The following is an 11,027-nucleotide window of genomic DNA, read 5'->3' as shown; positions in this document are numbered from 1 at the left end:
CCACTCTCGGGAGCGTGTGTGGCCGCCACAGGCAGGGGGACTGGTGGGGGCTGCCACACGGAAGCCGAGAGGCCCTTGTGACGGGCGGGTCCCTTGCGCGGGCCTTCACATGTCCTGGCCCCTGCCAGGCTGTTTGTTCGCCAGGGACGGAAACCCAAGGGACACCGGCGTCGGCAAACAGAGTCACTGACTCTGGGACTGGAAGACCAGCGTGACGCTGGTCCTGGGGACTCTGGGGGATGGCAGCTACGTTCCTCTTTCCATCTCTGTCTCTCTCTGCCTCCGTGTCTCCGTGTCTCTTCCACCTCTGGGCTGGACTCCTCGTGGAGCGTGGTGTGGAAGAGGGGAGGCCGAGGGTCACAGCTTCTCACCCCAGTTCAGCGGCCCCCGGAAGGGAAGACAAAATCTCTTTTAGCATCCGGAGATCCAGACCCAGGGAAAGACTCTAGCTGGAACAGCTCGAGTCACACGTGCAACCGTGGGCCAATCACTTCGGCTGGACGGTGGGTCTCGGATCACTGAGGCCTTGTCCAGAGGCCTGTGGCCTGAGGGTGGCGCTACAGGTGTCCGCAGGACGGAGAAGCGGGGACACTGCAGAGGTGGGGCAGCCCCTGCTACAGGGGAGGCTCCAGGGGGGTGCTTGTAAGGCGGTGGTCTGACTAACATCTGTTTGGCAAGGGGCCGAAATCAACCCCAGAAAAACGGCAAACGTCTGGGCAGCCAGCCTGGGCAGTGGCCAGAGATGGCGGCAGGGCTGTCCTTTCCAGCCTCTTCTCACGAGCCGCTGGTGGCCCACAGCGAGAGAACAATGGCCGTGTTCTTCCAGACGCTGTGTAAACAGTAGTGGTGTGGCATGGCCCCTTGAAGGCCCGGGGCTGATGAGCTCCCTGCGGCAGCCCTCTCTTCCGCGGAGAAGAACATTCCAGCAGGATGAGGTCAGCAGGCCAAGGAAAGCTGGCGGTGCGGAGGGGGTTCCTGGGTCAGGGCTCTGGTGCCTGTCCCCCACCTCCTGCCCTTAACCTGGACTTTCCCCATCACAGGCGGTCTCAGAAGTCTCTGAGTGTGCCTGAGGCCCTGCTCCGCTGTGAACGCAGAGGTTGGTGGACGAGGGGAAGTGGGACGCCCCAGACCCTCCTGCTGCTCCCCCAACTTTTCCTTCTCTGGCCCGCAGGCGGACTTGACTTTGGTGGCCACACAGAAGTTAGCCTTTGATGAACTGACGCTGGGCGTGACGAGGGCTGGCCGAGAGCACAGGTGACACAGTAGACACAATGACACTGATTGGACTGGGCTCTACACCAGCGTTGTATTTAGGTGAGTATAATGCGCACTGTTCAGCCCAAACTTTTGAGGGAAAAATACGGATAGGCATTATACCTGGGTATAATGATTACATACCATGGGTGCAAAAATGGGCATGCTCTGTGTATAATGTGCACAAAAATGGCGGGTGTGCACTGAACACTGCAAGATACGGGATAGCTTTGTACCTCAGTGAATCCAACCCGAATCTCCATTGGGTTGGCATTGTTATCACCCCCACGCTGTGGGTGAGGAGAGGAAGCCTCCCCCAGTTACTGTGATGGTAGAAATCTGCATCCAAACTCGGGTCTGTTTGGATCAAGAGCTCTTGATCTCCCCCAACTGTCTCCATAACCGAGTTGCCTAGGGATGTGTGCCCAGCTCCGTGCTCGTCTGCCCCAGAAGGCAGCATGGTTGTGCACTGCCCAAGGGCCCTGGGAGGGCCGGGGCTCTGCTCACGGGGCCTCTGGGCCTGGAGGGGCTGCCTTTTTCTAATTCTCACGAAGACAGCACACAGGCCAGCAGCAGCCCTTCGCTGGCCCAGGCTGGCCCCCTGGGCCCTCTGACACAGCCCCCCATGCGGCTGGCCCCCCCTGCACAGCAGGCCCCTTCCATCAGGCTCGTCTGGTGCGCTGCGACTGGTTCCCACGACAAAACTTGTTTTTCCTGTAACTCACCCAGCATTTTCCTGCCTCCGAGCTCTTGCTTCCTTGGTTCTCCTGGCCTGGAATGCCGGTTTCTTCCCAACCACCTCCCTCATTTCATTTTAATAAAACCTACTTCTCCTGCCTTTAATCTGGCCAGTTGGGGTGGTGGACACACAAGGTACTGATGATGTGTTACAGAACTGTACGCCGAAACCTGTGTCATTTTATTGACCGATGTCACCCCAGTTTAAAAAAAGGATGGCTCAGCCCTGGCTGGCATACTTCAGTGGATTGAGTGCGGGCTGAGGCAGAACCAAAGCATCGCAGGTTCGATTCCCAGTCAGGGCACATGCCTGGGTTGCAGGCCATGGTCCCCAGCAACTGCACATTGATGTTTCTCTTTCTCTTTCTCCCTTCCCTCTCTAAAAATAAATAAATAAAATCTTTTTTTAAAAAAAGGATGGCTCACCCATTGTGTCACACTCACACCATAAAGTACTGTACTGCAGTGAGAATAAACTACAGCCATAGTAAACAGTACAGATGAATCTAGTAAGTATTAAAGCCCCAGCAGGATGCCCACTCTTCAGAAGGCCTTTCGGGCACCACAGTGAGACTTCATCTCGTGGTCTGCCTCCGCTCACACTGCTTTGTATCTGTGCATTTATTTATTTTTAGAGAGAGGAGAAGGGAGGGGGAAAGAGAGGGAGGGAAACATTCTGTGGGAGAGAAACAGCGCTCAGTTGCCTCTTGTAGGCACCCCAACCAGAGACCAAACACAAAACCCTGGCCTGTGTCCCAGATGGGAATCGAACCTGTGAACTTTCACTTTGCAGGATGAGGCCCAACCAACTGACCCACATCAGCCAGGGCAAGGGGTTCTGATTTTAAAGCCACCCATTCTAGGGAGGATTGTTAAAAAAAAATCGGTTGATATTTTGCTTCCCTGCATTTGTCAATTTGGCTCAAATACACTCATAGAAATTTTCTAAAATAAATAGCTAAATAAATAAAGCCGCCTGCTCTGATTAGGATGGCTTCCAGAAATGTGTTGACCAGGTCTGCAGCGTCAGTAGCCCGAGGGCAGCACCCAGCGGTTGCTCTTCGCAGCCCACAGGTGGGCTTTCGCAAACGCGGTGCAAAGGCCAGGGTGCCCTGGTGCAGCGCCTCCCTGCTGCCCTGCGGAGCTGCCACTCCTGCAAGACTGCACCGCGGACCCTGCACCCACGCGGGCCCTAGTAGCTTTGCGGGATACAGGACCGCAGATCTACGGCTGGTCACCGGGTCTGTCAGGGACAGAAGCCCAGGAAAAGCTGCAGGAACCCCAACCACACCCTGCCCCGCGAACTTGTTTACGCCTCTAGCACGGCCCCTCCCGCCCGGCCAGCCGGACCACGTGACTGCCCCGCCCCTCGCCCTCTCGCATAGCTCCTCCCACCGCACCGGCCCTTCTTTTTGCCTCCTTCAGAGTCACAAGATCTCTCAGTGGCCTTATTTCGGGATCCTTCCGCTCGTCCCCGCCCCCCCCCTCCGCCCCGCTACCTTATAAACTCTCCTCGTTTTTTCTCGACTGGTCTTTATTATCATTAATGAGAAGCACGGCCTCTTCAGTCCAACGGGGCTGCGGACGGTAGTCATCTGTCATTGGGCTCGAGGGAGAGGCGAGACCCCGCTGGGGACTCTTTTTCGTGGCGGAGGCTGCGTTGGACCGTGGACATTTCACGACGGGGGAGGTGCTGTACGTCCAAGATGGCGGCGCCCTGTAGGCTGGAGGAACTGTGAGGTAAACAGCTGAGGGGGAGGAGACGGTGGGTGAGTATGGGGGTGTCGCCCCCTCCTTTTCATGGGGGCTTCTCGGGGCTGCCCTGGCACCTTGACCCCAGGCGGGGAGGCCCTGGGGGGCGGGGGCAAGGGGCTCCCTCTCAGAGGACGGGACCCTGGGAAGGGGGATTGGCAGAGCTTTCCCCTTCCTCTCATTACGCGCTGGCTCCGGTGGGCCCGGCTGGGTTGGCGGGTCCCTGGGATGCAGAGGCGGACCTGGCCGGCACTTGGCCCTCCTCGGAGCTCTGGGGGGCGGACGGACGCACGTCCGGGCCGCAGCGCCCGGGGCAGGGGGCAGGTGAGCCCCCTCGCCAGCCCTTCCCTTGGGGTGGCGGTGACAGATTCCCGCGGGGTGCGGAGGGCGGCGGAGAGGCCCGGGGGCGGCGGGGCAGGCCCGGGCGGCGGGGCTGGCCCCAGGGCTCGTCGCGAGGGGCGGGGGGTGGGGGAGATGAATGGAGGCTGCCTGTGGACGTCGGGGTCCGCCCGGAGCCGCCCGCGGCCGCCGGGCCTGGGCGCCGCCGCCGGAACGTGCTGGGCTGCGGAGCGTCGCTGCGGGGGCGCTTGTGGGTGTTTAATGGACGGCGAGAGACAGTTACCTCGAGGCAGCCGCGGTGGTTCTTCAGAGACAGCTATTCGCAGAGCCACTCCTCGACGCTCATTCATTCATTCGAGGAACGGCAGGGTGGAGGGCTTGCAGTCGGAGGGAGCTTTTCGAGTTAGAGCTCCTTCTTTGTGTTTCTCGGTCAAGAGTTTTGCTGGGTGTGTTTTGCATGGGGGGGGGGGTGTCTTGGGAGGGGGTGCGGTTCTCCTAAGAACAACCACTCCCGGTTATGGGGTGCTCCCTGTGCCAGCGGTCTGCAGCCATCGCCTCCTTAGTCCTGGCGACCCAGCGGGGAGGCGGCCACTGTTACCTCTGCCATTCCGCAGAAGGGGAAACTGAGGCCCAGAGAGATTCCTGGCAGGCACCGAAGGTCACCTCTAGCAGCGTCCCATTGAGGCCTGGGGCCGGGGTCTCACTGATGCCACGACTGTGGACCAGCAGGTCCTTGTTTGTCCCCACGTGACTCTCTCCTGTGCCTGTTACTTGGTCAAAGCTGGCCTGTCCGTCTCATTCAGTGATTAGCATGAACCAGGGTGCACAAGTGCCCGCGTGTGTGTTTCGTTTGGAAGAGGGGCGCGATTGCCTCCTCGCTTGCCTTGACTTTTGTTTGGGTCGGCCGCCCTGTGCGCAGAGACGCGCTGGTCTGGCCTGGAAAGTAGCGGGTGTTTTTCTGAAAGGGTGAGTTGGCTGCAGAGACAAGTTTGGCTAAAAAGCCCTTGCTGGATTTTTTTTTTTTTTTTATAGAAAGCATAGAAATAGCACTTCACTTGACACAGAGTGTGCTGTGAAAGCACTGAAATAGAATAATACTCCTCTGAGATGCCTGGATTTGTGATTTCGGGATCAGCCCGGAGTCGTCTGAACTCAAACGTGCTGGCAAAATGGGGCTGTAAATGTCAAGGAGCATTAGGACGCCGGACCTTCTGGGGGCCCTCACCTCACTGGGCAACCAAGCGCCTGTGATCCTCAAGCTGAGCATTCCGGGGTAACTCTGGAGGACGCAAATGTGGAAACGGACCTCGGGTTGTGCGGGGAGTGGGTCTTTAACAGTCGTGCAGGCAGCAGTGAGACAGCCTTCGCAGTGGCCCAGGGGAGCGCAGACTCTTCCTCCCAGCCACCTGCTGTAAACTTAGGGGGTGTTTGTAGAAGACGCAGAAGGAAAACACCCTGTTGCTGAAGTTGCTAACGTCTCATCCCAAACGCTCTGAGGTCACGTGGCGGGAAGGCCGGTGCTGTGAGCTTTCTTCGCCTCACGCGTTTCCTGGCGTGGTGAAGACTGGGCGCGCTCCCGAGTGCCCGGTGAGAGCGCTGGGCTGGGAGCGAAGACCTCCCACACTGCTCGCCGGTGTGGCCACGGTCCCTTGTGTGCGTGCCCGGTTAGTCTTACTGGGACACATCAAATACGTGCCTGTCCGTGTGATGTTTACCAAATGACGGGATTGCCGGGAGCCGGAGGCCTCCGACGGTGCTCGCGCGGACCTCCGCCGCAGGTGGCCGGCCCCGCGGTGGGTGGATCTGCAGATGCTGCCTGGGGGATGCCCTGAATGTGCACCTGTATTTTGGGAGGGGTCAAAGGTGACGCTGATGTGCAGCAGAGGTTGAGGACCCGTGCCTTCAAGCTTCAGTGTGGCTGTTTTTCTTTGAATTTGTATCTTTACTGCAGGGCATTTTTAAAAATAGCTTCTAACCTCTGGTGTGTGTGGAGTAGGGTGAATTCTGGGCTCTGAATCACGACTGGGTTGATGTCACGGCTCCGTCTCCTTTTAGAGTTTGTCGGGGTGCAGGCGTGCTTTTTTCCGGGTCCCAGGGCCACAGCGGGCTAAAATCCACTTCTCCGGGAGTTCACTGGGTATTTTGGGGTGCAGATGAGTGACACACAGCCGTGTACCAGCCATTTCAAGCTTTCTGAAGTCGGGTAGCTTTCCACTTGGAACAAGTCACTTAAGTTCTGTGGGCCTCAGTTTCTTCCCCTGTGAAATGAGTCGGACGGTAAATGAGAGCATTTCTAAATCTGAAGTTTGGTGACTTGAGCCCCTCCTGCTGCTTCAGTTAAATATTCTGAGTAAATTGATTGAACCAAAGTGTTAATGGCTTTATAATATCTAAGCAAATTGGTGACTCTTAGCTTGACCTGTCTCTGACCTGTTTATCTTATCCTTATATCACATTATTTAAATTTTTTTTTTAATTTTTTAGAGGGGGGCAGGGGAGGCAGAAAGAGAAGGAGAGAAACGTCAATGTGCGAGAAATATGCAAGGGATACATCCATCTGTTGCCACTTGCACCCTCTCAACTGGGGACCTGGGCTGCAACCCAGGCCTGTGTCCTGACTGGGAATTAAACTGGTGACCTTTCAGTTTGCAGGCCAGCACTCATCCTACTGAGCCACACCAGCCAGGGCTATATTACATTGTCTTTATTTTATATATATATTTAAAAATATTTTAATTATTTATTTTAGAGAGACAGGAAGGGAGGGAGAAGGAGGGGGAGAGACATTGATGGGTGAAAGGTGCATCCACTGGCTGCCTCTCACACGCCCCCACAGGGACCTGGCCTGCAGCTCAGGCGTGTGCCCCGACTGGGAACCAAACCGGTGACCTTTTGGTGTGCAGGCGGGTGCTTAATCCACTGAGCCACACCAGCCAGGGCTATGTTTCATTATTTTTAAAAGGTGATTTCCTGTAAGTTTCTCATACTATAAATCTCTCTTGAAGAGGTTAGTTTTATTTGTATTAGTTTTGTTTGTCATTTAAGTAGCTGATCTCATGAAGGAAAATCACACTCAGCATTGTAGTCTGTAGTCTGAATATGTAGTATATGCTCAAACACTGAGTTTTTTCCGTAGTTGTTTAATATAATTTAGTTTTCATGAAGTACTCATTTTTCCTCTTTTAAGTTGGTCCGAAAGAGGTCTGCCATCAGCAATTTTCTGATTTACTTCTTGTGCCTGTAGTTACTAGAAATTAATGTCTCTTTTTGGGGAAAAGAATAAAAAAATCATTACCTATTCACTCATTCCCAGGACTGCTGTTTTTTTTTTTTCTTGTCCCTTCTCTCATGCAGCACTACCTTTTGCTCTATACAGCAAAGTAGTAAAAGGTACTAAATATTTTTAAAGGTTGAATGAATTCACATTGGCATCTGATGAGTCAAGTGCCTTGAACAGCAAGGCTGGAGCCGAACAAGGTGCGGTAGTTCCTGGCCTGGACCCCCCAGGGCACTGTGTATGGGCAGTGGCAGGCGCGACCACGGCGTGTGTGAGTGATGAGGGCCAGCGTGCCCTTCTGCTGGTGAGGGCAGACGACACGGCGGCGAGTGATAAGGGAGAACAACTGTGCTGACCTTCGCGTCTCCAGCCCGGGAGCCGCGCTGCCTGAGAGGTTCTCCAACACAGTAACCGACACGAAAAGTATACATTTTCAGCTGCAGAAGGGTTTTGTCAATGTTCAAATGCAAGTTGTTAAACTGATAGACTGCTGACACGCATCCAGCAATACATTTTGTAGTAGTATTTCTATAATCAAGTTTGTATTTGTTGAGTACTTATGAGCCAAACACTGCTCTAATATTCTGCACATACTATCCTACGAACTCTCCCCCCAGCCTGGAGAGACAGGGTGGGGGGATGCGGAAACCGAGGCCTGGAGGCCCTTGCTGAGGGGCTGAGCTGGGGTCTGGACCTTGCTGGCTCACCCCCGAGCCCCCACACTCAGATTGAATGTTTCGCTGTGTTCAACTGCCTGACCTGCAGTCTCATGAACTAACTCCTAGGTCAGTGGTTCTTAACCTTTTATTTTTATTTATTTATTTATTTATTTTTTGAGGTGGGGAGCTCAGTTCCCTTCTGAAGATCCAGGGACACTGTGCACCAGATACCCCTCCCCGTCCCATCACCACCACCACGAACACTCCCAGAGTGTGAGACACGGGGTGCGGCTTCGGGAGCCCCACAGACCCCGCCTGGGGCTCGGCCTGCCCGCCTGGGTCCTGGGCTCAGCCTCTGTCATTGCGTGCGCACACAGACTCGTTACTGACATTCTGCAGCTCGCCAAAAACCCCCACATTTTTTGCTGACCTGACAGAAAATAGGTGTAATTTTGATTCAGTCACACCAGGTGACTTGTGTTGGCTGTTGTCATTTTTTTATTTGACCATCTAAGGGAAAAGAGGTCAGTGCTCCTGACCAAATGGTCAGGTGCTGCATGTCTTAACAACTCTTGTGGCACACTGGTTGAAAAACTGCTGTTCTAGATAAATTATTGCTCTTAAGAATGGACTCTCTCTGTCTCTCTCTCTCTCTCTCTCTCTCTCTCTCTCTCTCACTCACTCACTCACTCTCAATCTCACCGGTAGGTAGGAAAGACCCAAGTCTCTTAAAGATGAGCCCATGCACTGTTTGTACTGTAAATTATGTTTTCAAACTCTTACATTGGAAGATTTGTTACACTTCACTGGAAATCAGCCTTAGGTGCCACATTAAAAAAAACCAGCAGCCGAGAGCTCAGGCCTGTAACTTGCGAGGCGCTCATCAGGGTTGGCGTTCAGTCCGTGCTGGTGCCTTTAGCACCTGGTAGCACTGTACTGGTTTTTTTCCCTTTGAACCTCAAAGTACATACAAAAATACCTATTTAATGTTTCTTGCCTTCATCCTTTTTTCTTCCTGAACCAGCAGTTCTCAACCTGTACTGGGCATCGGGATCAGCTGGGAGATCCGCTCCCAAAGTTTCTGATTCCAGGGCTGCGCAGGGCCCGGGAGTTCGCCCTTGCGACGGATTCCGGGCAGTGCTGGTGTCGCCGGAGTGAGGCCCACGTTGCAGGACCCCCGTCTAAGCGGTCGCACACGGCGCCTCGCGCCGTGAGTGTCTCCGTTCTGGTCCTGGAGAAATCTTAGTTTGCTCAGGCTGCTTCTGGGGGGAGCTCCGGGTGGCGACTCTGACACGTACGTGGTGCCTGTCTGGTCTGTGTTTTCTTGGTGAATGATTTCATTCCTGTTAATAGAAAGTCAGAACATAAGAGGCATTTATGTGTAGAAGAAACATACCTTTCTAAAATCAAGCTCTGCGCCTGCAGGCAACCTTTGCAATAGGACAGGAGCTTCAGCAGATTGCCCCTCAGGCTCCCTGACGGCAGAGTTCTGAGTGGAGTCGGGAGCTGTCCCGCCCAGCCCAGGTGACCTTGAGGAGGACCGCCACGGCCGTGGCCGTCAGGCCACACACGGCTGCCTGCTTTGGCAGGTCTTGGTGTCAGCGGCTTCGCTCACACACTAAGTAGTGCTTCTACCCTCCCTTTCCTTCTCTGCGGTGGGGGCGGGGACCGGGGCCAGTGTCACCCTGCGTGGACGCGCTTGTGCCGAAGGCAGCTTCGCTCACCTGGTGGAACGTCACTCCGAGAAGCCCCTCAGAGCTGAGCGTGCTGGCGCGAGTGCACTGGGGGCGTGCCCACTGTGTCATTACCGTGGTGGGACATGTTTCTGCTTTACATGCGCCGTGCTCGGTAATGAACTAGTCCGTCTGTGCCTGAACCTGTACCCGAGGGGTCTTTGAGTTACTTTAGATGAAGACCTGCGTGCAGAAAACGTGGGTAGGGAAGAGAGAGTGGCCTCTGTTTCCACCTGCAGTTGCGGTGTCCATCACAGACAGGTGTGTGCAAAGTCACTGGGCCACATGCTCGCAGTGTCCTCTGTGTGACTGGCAGTTCTGGACTCTTAGGGGTAGGAGGCCGCGCACAGCACCGGCTCTCCCCAAGTCTGAAGGCCTGGAGGTGTCTGCCGCCGGCGTTGGTGCGGGTGTGTGTGGCTCAGCCCTGTCACGGCCCATTGTGCGACCTGCCGGGAGCAGACCCGTGGCAGCTGGGTGCGGGTCCCGCTACGGCAGCCGCACACGGCAGGGGTGCTGCGGTTCGTGTGGCATCCCGGGTGGGTGGCCATCGGTCTGGGAACAGCTGGGGTGTGAGAGTCAGGTGACCGCGGTGACGGGTTGGCCTGCGTTCCTCCTGTGTGGTCTGAGAGTGCTGGAGCGCAGGGCCCTCCCCTTCCTCACACCCGCTGTTGGCTGTTGTCCGAAAGACTGCTTGTAGGAGTGCGGCCACAGGGTTGCACTGGGGCGAGAGCAGCTCTCCCGCTGTCAGAAGGGAAATGAAGATCCGGGGCTGTGTTTCGTTTCCTTTTGGCTTTTGAAGCTAAGAACATGGGTTGACCCCCAATGCTCAGACAGGTGCTTCCGTCCATCCCCCTTGGGGTGCACGCACCTCCGACGGGGGTCTGCTCCATTCCTCACTTCTGGCCAGGAAGCTGGGGCTCACACGTCACTTTGCTGACCGGAGGGGTCCTACCTCGGTAGGGCAGGACTGAGTGGGAACCAGCAAGTGGACAGACAGCTGAAGCATCAGTCATAGCAGGCTGCTCCGACCTACACGCCAGCGTCACGGGGATGCTGGCCTGCTGCCCTCGCAGGGGTTTGGTGGCGCGGTGACACAGGCATCGAGGAGACTTCATGTTGCGAGTGGGACAGAGACGCTCTGACTTCCTGTGCCAGCCCCTTTATCTAGGATGGAGGTGCTGGCCGGGCAGGCCGAGAGAGCTCGCCCGTGGGTGTGCCCCGATTTCACCCTCGCCTTGGGTGCCGCTCGCAGGTCAGGGGCCCAGCTGGGGTTCC

General features: G+C 55.8%; 1 protein-coding gene across 6 annotated transcripts in view; it reads left to right on the top strand.

Annotated features, from left to right (window-relative positions):
- The first annotated feature begins 3,571 nt into the window (after positions 1–3,571).
- The window catches only part of TSC1 (TSC complex subunit 1), a 39,654-nt gene continuing 32,198 nt past the window's right edge, over positions 3,572–11,027 (top strand). For 3 of the 6 annotated variants that reach the window (XM_045845979.1, XM_045845973.1, XM_045845975.1), the window contains exon 1: positions 3,572–3,761. The gene's annotated coding sequence lies outside the window, so the exon portion shown is untranslated. The remainder of the gene's footprint in view (positions 3,762–11,027) is intronic. The other 3 variants (XM_045845974.1, XM_045845976.1, XM_045845978.1) reach the window with 2 other exon arrangements.

Source organism: Phyllostomus hastatus, unplaced genomic scaffold (genome assembly GCF_019186645.2).
Source record: "Phyllostomus hastatus isolate PE091 unplaced genomic scaffold, TTU_PhHast_1.1 phas_contig_495, whole genome shotgun sequence".
Taxonomy (NCBI): domain Eukaryota; kingdom Metazoa; phylum Chordata; class Mammalia; order Chiroptera; family Phyllostomidae; genus Phyllostomus; species Phyllostomus hastatus.
This window is presented reverse-complemented; position numbering and strand designations above follow the sequence as displayed.